The 12,137-nt window shown below is 45.1% G+C and overlaps 9 non-coding genes across 9 annotated transcripts; all 9 read right to left on the minus strand.

Moving 5' to 3' along the window:
- Window positions 1-5,285: 5,285 nt before the first annotated feature.
- On the minus strand, window positions 5,286-5,403 carry LOC118487107. Its single transcript, XR_004880272.1, has one exon. It is a non-coding gene; the product is annotated as a 5S ribosomal RNA (ribosomal RNA).
- Window positions 5,404-5,799: 396 nt separating this feature from the next.
- Window positions 5,800-5,918, minus strand: LOC118487100. The gene has a single exon (XR_004880265.1). It is a non-coding gene; the product is annotated as a 5S ribosomal RNA (ribosomal RNA).
- Window positions 5,919-6,314: 396 nt separating this feature from the next.
- On the minus strand, window positions 6,315-6,433 carry LOC118487094. Its single transcript, XR_004880258.1, has one exon. It is a non-coding gene; the product is annotated as a 5S ribosomal RNA (ribosomal RNA).
- A 1,711-nt stretch (window positions 6,434-8,144) lies between these two features.
- Window positions 8,145-8,263, minus strand: LOC118487052. Its single transcript, XR_004880219.1, has one exon. It is a non-coding gene; the product is annotated as a 5S ribosomal RNA (ribosomal RNA).
- Window positions 8,264-8,657: 394 nt separating this feature from the next.
- Window positions 8,658-8,775, minus strand: LOC118487103. Its single transcript, XR_004880268.1, has one exon. It is a non-coding gene; the product is annotated as a 5S ribosomal RNA (ribosomal RNA).
- Window positions 8,776-9,171: 396 nt separating this feature from the next.
- Window positions 9,172-9,290, minus strand: LOC118487085. Its single transcript, XR_004880251.1, has one exon. It is a non-coding gene; the product is annotated as a 5S ribosomal RNA (ribosomal RNA).
- A 378-nt stretch (window positions 9,291-9,668) lies between these two features.
- Window positions 9,669-9,787, minus strand: LOC118487099. The gene has a single exon (XR_004880264.1). It is a non-coding gene; the product is annotated as a 5S ribosomal RNA (ribosomal RNA).
- Window positions 9,788-10,381: 594 nt separating this feature from the next.
- LOC118486806 lies at window positions 10,382-10,500 on the minus strand. The gene has a single exon (XR_004879974.1). It is a non-coding gene; the product is annotated as a 5S ribosomal RNA (ribosomal RNA).
- Window positions 10,501-10,900: 400 nt separating this feature from the next.
- On the minus strand, window positions 10,901-11,019 carry LOC118487095. The gene has a single exon (XR_004880259.1). It is a non-coding gene; the product is annotated as a 5S ribosomal RNA (ribosomal RNA).
- Between the last annotated feature and the right edge of the window lie 1,118 nt (window positions 11,020-12,137).

The raw sequence follows: 12,137 nt of genomic DNA on the forward strand, positions 1-12,137 counted from the left end.
TCCGGAAGCTAAACTATGCACTAAAAAGCACCCGAAACTCACTTTAAATGCAGAATTTTGCATAAATCAGCACAATTCAGCTAGAGGGCATGATATGATATGGGTGATAGTTGATCGATTAACAAAGTCTATACATTTCCTACCCATCCGACAGAAGGATAGCACTAGAAAGCTTGCTGAGTTGTATCTTAAGGAAATAGTGGCACGGCATGGAGTGCCTATTTCGATTATTTCAGACAGAGATGGACGTTTTGGTTTCAAGGATCTGGCAATCCTTCAAGGAGGCCTTTGGATCTCAGCTAGATCTAAGCACGGCCTTCCATCCGCAAACAGACGACCAGAGCGAACGGACCATACAAACACTGGAATATATGCTTCGCACATGTGTTATGGATCTGGGCGGTAGCTGGGATACTCATCTACCTTTAGTTGAGTTTTCCTATAATAACAGCTACCATACAAGCATAAAAGTCGCGCGTTCGAAGCTCTATATGGCCGCAAGTGCCGCTCGCCGTTGTGTTAGGCAGACGCTGGAGACAAGCAGTTGATTGGCCCTGGGCTTGTTCAAGAGACAACTGACAAGATCATGCAGATCTGAGAGCACATTAAGGCGGCTCGTGATCGACAAAAGAGCTACGCTGATAAAAGACGAAAACCCTTAGAATTCAAGGTGGGAGACAAAGTTCTGTTGAAGGTCTCACCTTGGAAATGTGTAGCAAGATTCGGAAAATGTGGAAAGCTGAATCCACGATACATTGGGCCATTCAAGATCTTGGAAAGAATTGGTACCGTGGCGTACAAATTAGAATTACCCGAAGAACTTAACGGAATACATGATACGTTCCGTGTGTCCAACCTCAAAAAGAGTCCAACCCAAGAAACAGTTATCATCCCTGCGGATGAAATGCATATCGACGACACGCTCCGATTTACAGAACAACCTGTTGTGGTAATGGATTGGAAGATCCATAAAACAAGGAGAAGTCGCATTAAACTTGTCAAAGTACGTTGGAACTCTAAGCACGGACCCGAGTACACGTGGGAACGTGAAGACCGGTTCAAAGCCAAGTACCCCCCATCTGTTCGAGAAAGCTCCTGCGGGAGATAACTGATGTGCGTGAAGTGTGCTATATTTTTTATGTATATTTTAAGCCCTTTTACACTTTTTAGCCAAGTTTTAAATTTATAAAACACGATATTTACTAACACTAAACACACATATGGGCAAGTGCACCCATCGTGAGCGTAGTATAGTGTTGGTAAGATACCGAGGTCGTCCAAGGACACAAGAGCTTTTAGTACCGGTTTATCCTCAACGTCTAATCAAATCAAAAGTTAGAAAAAGGTTTTAAACTAGAGAAATAAAACTAACTAAAATGCTGAAAAATAAAATAAAAATAAAAACAGATAGACAAGATGAATCACTTGGATCTGACTCGTGTGTAGTGTAACCTTTGATTATTTCCGCACTTTTGCACTTTTTAAGAGATTATCTTAGTTATTGTAGTAGGCCCCTCTTTTGAAGGTGACGTTACCCTCAACCCAGTAGTTTGAGTCAGCAAGGATACAATCCTAAAGGGTCGGATTATTGAAAGATAATTAATTAAGTTGTTAATGCATAATGTGGCAGGCCCCTCTTTTGAAGGTGACGTTACCCTCGGCTAAGTAGTCTGAGTCAGCAGGGATACAGTCCTAAGTAGCCGGGTTAAAGTTTTAATAGTAGCTTACATATGAGGGGATCAAAGAGTTTGGACCCCCGCCATCCAATACCAGTGGGTATTGAAGGAGGTCCTACTAAATTTGACCCAGGTCCTTGTAGGATCTATACACTGAATAAGGCAAGACTCTTACCAAACCGTTCCCTTAACCCCCGACCAGGTAGGCAACATATCTCCATATAGACCGTGGAGATATGAATGGTGAAAATCTTTTATTTTATATGGACAGTAAAATAATGCCAAGACACCACGGACAAACAATAAGGAAGAATCACCTTCAACATAAGAAACTAGTTATTAAAGTCATTAATACATAACCAAATAAAAAGTGCGAAAAGATTAAAAATAAAAAGTATTACACTAGACACTTGTCTTCACCAAGTGATGTAAGAGACTTAGGTAAACATGGCCTTTGATTGTCAAGAACTCTTACGATCAATCTTGGATCCCGAGACGACTCACACACTCTATGATGGATGATGGTGTTGTGATGGTGGTGGTGGGTGGGTGAAGTGTGAGAGAGGTGGTGTGCCAAGGGATGGTTTGCAAATGAGCCAAGCACTCCTATTTATAGCCTGAAAAGTAGCTCAGGCACGGCCCCGTGTCCATTGGGCACAGCCCCGTGCCCATCCTCCTTCTCTTTCTTCATTAATTGCAGTTTGTCTGTATTAGTTGACCACACCCCCGTGTCCGTTGAGCACGACCCCGTGTGCAGAAGCGTATCTGTACTATCAAGATTTCCCTAGATTCTGCGAATCTTAGAGTTGACCACGACCCCGTGTCCAGTGGGCACGCCCCCGTGGTGGGTGATAGAAGCTTCTACAACTTTGTCTTTTCTGCTGACACTTGGGCACGCCCCCGTGCTCATTGAGTACGGGGCGTGTTCAGCCTTCTGTTTTCTTGTTTTGCTTGGGAAAATGCTGTCGAGAGGTCGGGCATGCCACGTTTGTTCTTTTTCTTTGTATTTATGTTAGATTTAGCTGCCTTTTTGCTCCTTTTGTTCATTTGAGCTCATTTAATCCTGAAAATACTAAAGGAAGACAAAAACACACTTTTTCCAACATTAATACTAAAAAGGGGTTAGTTTTATGCCACAATTGATGTAATTTACATGTTGCATTTTGTGCACATCAATAACTCAGCCTGAATTTCGGGACGAAATTCTTTTAACGGGGGGAGGGGGGGACTCTGACAACTGGCACAAAACTGGTAATTTCCGTACAGTTTAATTATTATTTAATATCTGCAATTATGTGCTTAAGCGTTAACATTGTCTGATTACATGCTATATATGTGAATTCATGCATGTTTTATACTTCAAATATTACTTTATGCATTACTTTTAGCGTTGCGTCAGAAAGACTAGTAAACTCACCGGTAAGACACACTGTGTCAGCAATTCTGCAGAAAGCAGTCAGATAATAGAATTAGGGCCTAGGAATAGGTCCAACATCTAAAATACATTAAAACCCAAGTGTGGATACAATGGTTAAAATATAAACTTTCTGGAAGCTAAACTATGCACTAAAAAGCACCCGAAACTCAATTTAAATGCAGAATTTTGCATAAATCAGCACAATTCAGCTATAATCAACTTTTTAACACATTAATATCATGAAGAATTTATCTTTTATTGTCCAAAATAACTTACAAAGTGTCGGGAATTGAAACTGCCACAAAGGTGCTTCATACCTAGTGAAACTGCGCAATTCAGCACTTTAACGAACCGAACAACCGGACAATACCCGGAACATCAAAATTTGACTAGAAGTAATGTTTTTATGATATTAAACTAGTATTGGTGCTAGAACACCTTAAAAATCATAAAAACGCCTAAACACACTTAAACTAACTTAACCCCCCCCCCCCCGTTTGCACTTTAAACCCCTAACTTCCCAAATTTTACACTTTACCCCCCCCCCTTCACCAAGGCCGGCCCCTATGGGCCCCAATTCACTTTTGATTAATTTATTTCCTTTGTCCCCTAATTTTTATACAAGATATCTTTAAAAAGAGATCATGTTGGAACTTTTCTTTTATAAAACCACAAGTAACCATTACCCGTTATCTAAAAAATACCGCTCTCTTGGTCTCGGCTCACTACTCCCACACATAACCCACCACTTTCAAGCTTCAACCTCACAATCCAAGCTTACTAGAAGGTGTATGGAGGCCATCTAAGAAGGTGTATGGTGCTAGAAGTGGAAGGACCTCACTTTGGAGCTTTTAACCACTTGATTTCTTTCTTGATCATCATCTTCATTCTTGTGCCACTTTCCTAGCCATTAGAGCTAGTAGTAAGCTTCTTGATCACTAAAATAAGTCATGATTATGTTATGTACAAGTTTCACCATCTAAACAACTTAACTTCTAATGTTAAAAATGAAAAGATCTAACATATTCATGAAGAAAATAAGTGATTACATGAATTTTTGGTGTATGTAATGAAGTTGTTGATGTTATATCTTGTGTTTATGTTTAGATTAAGTATGTTAAAGCTTGGATCTAACAAGTTTAAGCATGGATCTTGAAGGATCCATGGTTAAACTTGAAGATGAACATATGAAGCATGATGTGAACTTGAAATATGAATTTTTATGCATAAACTTGTAATCTTGAAGTGATAAAGTGTGTATAGAACTAATTTTTGAAACTAAAATTCATGGAAAGTTTGTTAAAAATTTAACATAAAGCTTGTTTTTGAAAGATCTAAAGATATTAAGCATTGATCTTGAAAGATCCATGATGAAACATGATGTTAAACCTAATGATCTTCCTAATAAACATAAAAGTGTTTTTTTAGAACATGGTTTACAAACTTTGAAACCATTAAACTCATAAATGAGTTGATTAGTAAAATAAAATTTCATACAAGTTTGTTTAAAATACTCAAGAACACTTATTTTTGGAAAGAACATAATATGTTAAGTGTAGATCTAAAAGACTACCCATTTTTAACAAGAATCAAGTTCACCATGATGTTTCATATGGAAAAGTTAGTGTATATTGTTGATGATTATTGTTGAAAATTGTTTTTGGTGTTGAAAAGAAAATAAACACATGTTTTGAAAACATGGGGAAACCTCCATTTTTAGGGGAAACTATGTCAAAATTTTTATAAAATTTTGACACTTAGAAAAATATAAGTTTTGGTGAAACTTATTTCCTAAAAATTCACCTAAAAATATTTACCAAGGTTTCCCTAATTTTTGTGTAAAATTACAAGTCAAGAAGTGGTGATTTCTTCAAGTTAAAAATTAATATTAAGTATGTATATTTTTAGGGAAAAATATATGTATTTAGCGATCACCAAATTTTGTGCTAAGTGTATATTATGTGTATTATATATATATTAGTGTATTATATATTTTTAGGGCACGTCAGTCCAATGCCTACGAGCGGGCCCGTCTCCCGCGCCGACGAGCCTTCGGCACGGTAAACCGTGTTTAATCGAAAGCGCGCATCCGGGCACCCCGTAGCCCCGTTCCCCACATCAACGGCCACTCGCATGCTACGCCAAAGACACATCGACCGGTAAATAAAATAAACCAAAAAACAAAAAAAAGGGGGTTGCAACACGAGAACTTACCAGGGGTCACCCATCCTAGTACTACTATCGCCCAAGCACGCTTACCTGCGGAGTTCTGATGGGATCCGGTGCATTAGTGCTGGTATGATCGCAAACGAAAGAATACAAGCTCCTTATTCCTTTATACCTTTCCACGCCTTGATCCCATGCCCGCCTATGCTCTCATGTGTGGCTTGCGTTACGCGTCTCGGGCCCGCCATGTGCGCGCGCGCCTTCGTCATAGCCTTCCTTTGACAAAAGCGGCCACTCCCGTCAATAAGCTCTCACGCTTTCCAATAAACTAAGGGCACGTCAGTCCAACGCCTACGAGCGGGCCCGTCTCCCCATCTCCGTCACCCGCGCCGACGAGCCTTCGGCACGGTAAACCGTATTTAATCGAAAGCGCGCCTCCGGGCACCCCGTAGCCCCGTTCCCCACATCAACGGCCACCCGCATGCTACGCCAAAGACACATCGACCGATAAATAAAATAAACCAAAAAACGAAAAAAAGGGGGTTGCAACACGAGGAATTCCCAGGGGGTCACCCATCCTAGTACTACTCTCGCCAAAGCACGCTTAACTGCGGAGTTCTGATGGGATCCGGTGCATTAGTGCTGGTATGATCGCAGCCGAAAGAATACAAGCTCCTTATTCCTTTATACCTTTCCATGCCTTGATCCCATGCCCGCCTATGCTCTCATGTGTGGCCTACGTTACGCGTCTCGGGCCCGCCGTGCGCGCGCGCGCTTTCGTCAAAGCCTTCCTTTGACAAAAGCGGCCACTCCCGTCAATAAGCTCTCACGCTTTCCAATAAACTAAGGGCACGTCAGTCCAACGCCTACAAGCGGGCCCGTCTCCCCATATCTGTCTCCCGCGCCGACGAGCCTTCGGCACGGTAAACCGTGTTTAATCGAAAGCGCGCCTCCGGGCACCTTGTAGCCCCGTTCCCCACATCAACGGCCACCCGCATGCTACGCCAAAGACACATCGACCGGTAAATAAAATAAACCAAAAAACGAAAAAAAGGCGGTTGCAACACGAGGATTTCCCAGGGGGTCACCCATCCTAGTACTACTCTCGCCCAAGCACGCTTAATTGCGGAGTTCTGATGGGATCCGGTGCATTAGTGCTGGTATGATCGCAACCGAAAGAATACAAGCTCCTTATTCCTTTATACCTTTCCACGCCTTGATCCCATGCCCGCCTATGCTCTCATGTGTGGCCTACGTTACGCGTCTCGGGCCCGCCGTGCGCGCGCGCGCCTTCGTCATAGCCTTCCTTTGACAAAAGCGGCCACTCCCGTCAATAAGCTCTCACGCTTTCCAATAAACTAAGGGCACGTCAGTCCAACGCCTATGAGCGGGCCCCTCTCCCCATATCCGTCTCCCGCGCCGACGAGCCTTCGGCACGGTAAACCGTGTTTAATCGAAAGCGCGCCTCCGGGCACCCCGTAGCCCCGTTCCCCACATCAACGGCCACTCGCATGCTACGCCAAAGACACATCGACCGGTAAATAAAATAAACCAAAAAACAAAAAAAAAGGGGTTGCAACACGAGGACTTCCCAGGGGGTCACCCATTGTCACACCCCGACCGCGTATAACATGCAACCGCGGCAGAAACGTCGGGGAGTGTTGGGACAGAATTAATTGTTTCACAACTATGGCATTGATGCGTGTTAGTGTATATATGTTTTTAGATATATATTTAAGCCCTTTTTACACTTTTAGCCAAGTTTTAAATTTATAAAACACGATATTTACTAACACTAAACACACATATGGGCAAGTGCACCCATCGTGGACGTAGTATAGTGTTGGTAAGATACCGAGGTCGTCCAAGGACACAAGAGCTTTTAATACCGGTTTATCCTCAACGTCTAATCAAATCAAAAAGGTTAGAAAAATGTTTTAAACTAAGAAAAATAAAAACTAACTAAAATGCTGAAAATAAAAATAAAAATAAAAACAGATAGACAAGATGAATCACTTGGTTCCGACACGTGTATTAGTATAACCTTTGATTATTTTCGCACTTTTGCACTTGTTTAAGAGATTATCTTAGTTATTGTAGTAGGCCCCTCTTTTGAAGGCGACGTTACCCTCAACCCAGTAGTTTGAGTCAGCAAGGATACAATCCTAAAGGGTCGGATTATTGAAAGATAATGAATTAAGTTATTAATGCAAATTGTGGTAGGCCCCGCTTCTGGCGGTGACGTTACCCTCGGCTAAGTAGTCTGAGTCAGCAGGGATACAGTCCTAAATAGCCGGGTTATAGTATTAATAGTAGTTAACTTATGAGGGGGTCAAAGAGTTTGGATCCCCGCCATCCAATACCTATGGGCATTGAAGGAGATCCTACTAAATTTGACCCAGGTCCCAAGCAGGACCTCTAAACGCTGAACAAGGGCAAGACCCTTACCAAACCGTTCCCTTAACCCCCGACCAGGTAGCCAACATACCGAAAGAATACAAGCTCCTTATTCCTTTATACCTTTCCACGCCTTGATCCCATGCCCGCCTATGCTCTCATGTGTGGCCTACGTTACGCGTCTCGGGCCCGCCGTGCGCGCGCGCGCCTTCGTCATAGCTTTCCTTTGACAAAAGCGGCCACTCCCGTCAATAAGCTCTCACGCTTTCCAATAAACTAAGGGCACGTCAGTCCAACGCCTATGAGCGGGCCCGTCTCCCCATATCCGTCTCCCGCGCCGACGAGCCTTCGGCACCGTAAACCGTGTTTAATCGAAAGCGCGCCTCCGGGCACCCCGTAGCCCCGTTCCCCACATCAACGGCCACTCGCATGCTACGCCAAAGACACATCGACCGGTAAATAAAATAAACCAAAAAACGAAAAAAAGGGGGTTGCAACACGAGGACTTCCCAGGGGGTCACCCATCCTAGTACTACTCTCGCCCAAGCACGCTTAACTGCGGAGTTCTGATGGAATCCGGTGCATTAGTGCTGGTATGATCGCAACCAAAAGAATACAAGCTCCTTATATCTTTATACCTTTCCACGCCTTGAACCCATGCCCACCTATGCTCTCATGTGTGGCCTACGTTACGCGTCTCGAGCCCGCCGTGCGCGCGCGCCTTCGTGATAGCCTTTCTTTGACAAAAGCGGCCACTCCCGTCAATAAGCTCTCACGCTTTCCAATAAACTAAGGGCACGTCAGTCCAACGCCTACGAGCGGGCCCGTCTCCCCATATCCGTCTCCCGCGCCGACGAGCCTTCGGCACGGTAAACCGTGTTTAATCGAAAGCGCGCCTCCGGGCACCCTGTAGCCCCGTTCCCCGCATCAACGGCCACTCGCATGCTACGCCAAAGACACATCGACCGGTAAATAAAATAAACCAAAAAACGGAAAAAAGGGTGTTGCAACACGAGGACTTCCAGGGGGTCACCCATCCTAGTACTACTCTCGGCCAAGCACGCTTAGCTGCGGAGTTCTGATGGGATCCGGTGCATTAGTCCTGGTATGATCGCAACCGAAAGAATACAAGCTCCTTATTCCTATATACCTTTCCATGCCTTGATCCCGTGCCCGCCTATGCTCTCATGTGTGGCCTACGTTACGCATCTCGGGCCCGCCGTGCGCGCGCGCGCCTTCGTCATAGCCTTCCTTTGACAAAAGCGGCCACTCCCGTCAATAAGCTCTCACGCTTTCCAATAAACTAAGGGCACGCCAGTCCAACGCCTACGAGCGGGCCCGTCTCCCCATATCCGTCTCCCGCGCCGACGAGCCTTCGACACGGTAAACCGTGTTTAATCGAAAGCGCGCCTCCGGGCACCCCGTAGCCCCGTTCCCCACATCAACGGCCACCCGCATGCTACGCCAAAGACACATCGACCGGTAAATAAAATAAACCAAAAAACGAAAAAAAGGCGGTTGCAACACGAGGACTTCCCAGGGGGTCACCCATCCTAGTACTACTCTCGCCCAAGCACGCTTAATTGCGGAGTTCTGATGGGATCCGGTGCATTAGTGCTGGTATGATCGCAACCGAAAGAATACAAGCTCCTTATTCCTTTATACCTTTCCACGCCTTGATCCCATGCCCGCCTATGCTCTCATGTGTGGCCTACGTTACGCGTCTCGGGCCCGCCGTGCGCGCGCGCGCCTTCGTCATAGCGTTCCTTTGACAAAAGCGGCCACTCCCGTCAATAAGCTCTCACGCTTTCCAACAAACTAAGGGCACGTCAGTCCAACGCCTATGAGCGGGCCCGTCTCCCCATATCCGTCTCCCGCGCCGACGAGCCTTCGGCACGGTAAACCGTGTTTAATCGAAAGCGCGCCTCCGGGCACCCCGTAGGCCACTCGCATGCTACGCCAAAGACACATCGACCGGTAAATAAAATAAACCAAAAAACGAAAAAAAAGGGGGGTTGCAACACGAGGACTTCCCAGGGGGTCACCCATCCTAGTACTACTATCGCCCAAGCACGCTTAACTGCGGAGTTCTGATGGAATCCGGTGCATTAGTGCTGGTATGATCGCAACCAAAAGAATACAAGCTCCTTATTCCTTTATACCTTTCCACGCCTTGATCCCATGCCCACCTATCCTCTCATGTGTGGCCTACGTTACGCGTCTCGGGCCCGCCGTGCGCGCGCGCGCCTTCGTCATAGCCTTCCTTTGACAAAAGCGGCCACTCCCGTCAATAAGCTCTCACGCTTTCCAATAAACTAAGGGCACGTCAGTCCAACGCCTACGAGCGGGCCCGTCTCTCCATATCCGTCTCCCGCGCCGATGAGCCTTCGGCACGGTAAACCGTGTTTAATCGAAAGCGCGCCTCCGGGCACCCCTCAGATGTTAGAAGATTCGTTTTTTGCCTAAAAGGGTAAAAGTGATATCACCACAGGGGCCAAAATCGTAATTTACTCTTGATATTAACTATATATTTGAACGTTTTGTTTAGTTTAATATCAAATAAATTTTACGAAACTTAAAATAAAATTAACTAATATTATTTATCATTTCTACATTTACAAGTTTTAAATAAATGGTTAAATTTATTGAGACTTCGTTGCATTTACAAGTTTTAAATAAAGGGTTAAATTTATTGAGAAATAAACCAAAAAACGAAAAAAAAGTGGGGTTGCAACACGAGGACTTCCCAGGGGGTCACCCATCCTAGTACTACTCTCGCCCAAGCACGCTTAACTGCGGAGTTCTGATGGGATCCGGTGCATTAGTGCTGGTATGATCGCAACCAAAAGAATACAAGCTCCTTATTCCTTTATACCTTTCTAGGCCTTGAACCCATGCCCACCTATGCTCTCATGTGGGGCCTACGTTACGCGTCTCGGGCCCACCGTGCGCGCGCGCGCCCGCCTTCGTCATAGCCTTCCTTTGACAAAAGCGGCCACTCCCGTCAATAAGCTCTCACGCTTTCCAATAAACTAAGGGCACGTCAGTCCAACGCCTACGAGCGGGCCCGTCTCCCCATATCCGTCTCCCGCGCCGACGAGCCTTCGGCACGGTAAACCGTGTTTAATCGAAAGCGCGCCTCCGGGCACCCCGTAGCCCCGTTCCCCACATCAACGGCCACCCGCATGCTACGCCAAAGACACATCGACCGCTAAATAAAATATACCAAAAAATGAAAAAAAGGGGGTTGCAACACGAGGACTTCCCAGGGGGTCACCCATCCTAGTACTACTCTCGCCCAAGCACGCTTAACTGCGGAGTTCTTATGGGATCCGGTGCATTAGTGCTGGTATGATCGTAACCGAAAGAATACAAGCTCCTTATTCCTTTATACCTTTCCATGCCTTGAACCCATGCCCACCTATGCTCTCATGTGTGGCCTACGTTACGCGTCTCGAGTCCGCCGTGCGCGCGCGCGCCTTTGTCATAGCCTTCCTTTGACAAAAGCGGCCACTCCCGTCAATAAGCTCTCACGCTTTCCAATAAACTAAGGGCACGTCAGTCCAACGCCTACGAGCGGGCCCGTCTCCCCATATCCGTCTCCCGCGCCGACGAGCCTTCGGCACGGTAAACCGTGTTTAATCGAAAGCGCGCCTCCGGGCACCCCGTAGCCCCGTTCCCCACATCAACAACCACTCGCATGCTACGCCAAAGACACATCGACCGGTAAATAAAATAAACCAAAAAACAAAAAAAAGGGGGTTGCAACACGAGGACTTCCCAGGGGGTCACCCATTGTCACACCCCGACCGCGTATAACATGCAACCGCGGCAGAAACGTCGGGGAGTGTTGGGACAGAATTAATTGTTTCACAACTATGGCATTGATGCGTGTTAGTGTATATATGTTTTTAGATATATATTTAAGCCCTTTTTACACTTTTAGCCAAGTTTTAAATTTATAAAACACGATATTTACTAACACTAAACACACATATGGGCAAGTGCACCCATCGTGGACGTAGTATAGTGTTGGTAAGATACCGAGGTCGTCCAAGGACACAAGAGCTTTTAATACCGGTTTATCCTCAACGTCTAATCAAATCAAAAAGGTTAGAAAAATGTTTTAAACTAAGAAAAATAAAAACTAACTAAAATGCTGAAAATAAAAATAAAATAAAAACAGATAGACAAGATGAATCACTTGGTTCCGACACGTGTATTAGTATAACCTTTGATTATTTTCGCACTTTTGCACTTGTTTAAGAGATTATCTTAGTTATTGTAGTAGGCCCCTCTTTTGAAGGCGACGTTACCCTCAACCCAGTAGTTTGAGTCAGCAAGGATACAATCCTAAAGGGTCGGATTATTGAAAGATAATGAATTAAGTTATTAATGCAAATTGTGGTAGGCCCCGCTTCTGGCGGTGACGTTACCCTCGGCTAAGTAGTCTGAGTCAGCAGGGATACAGTCCTAAATAG

The sequence above is a fragment of the Helianthus annuus genome, chromosome 14, assembly GCF_002127325.2.
Source record: "Helianthus annuus cultivar XRQ/B chromosome 14, HanXRQr2.0-SUNRISE, whole genome shotgun sequence".
Lineage (NCBI taxonomy): Eukaryota > Viridiplantae > Streptophyta > Magnoliopsida > Asterales > Asteraceae > Helianthus > Helianthus annuus.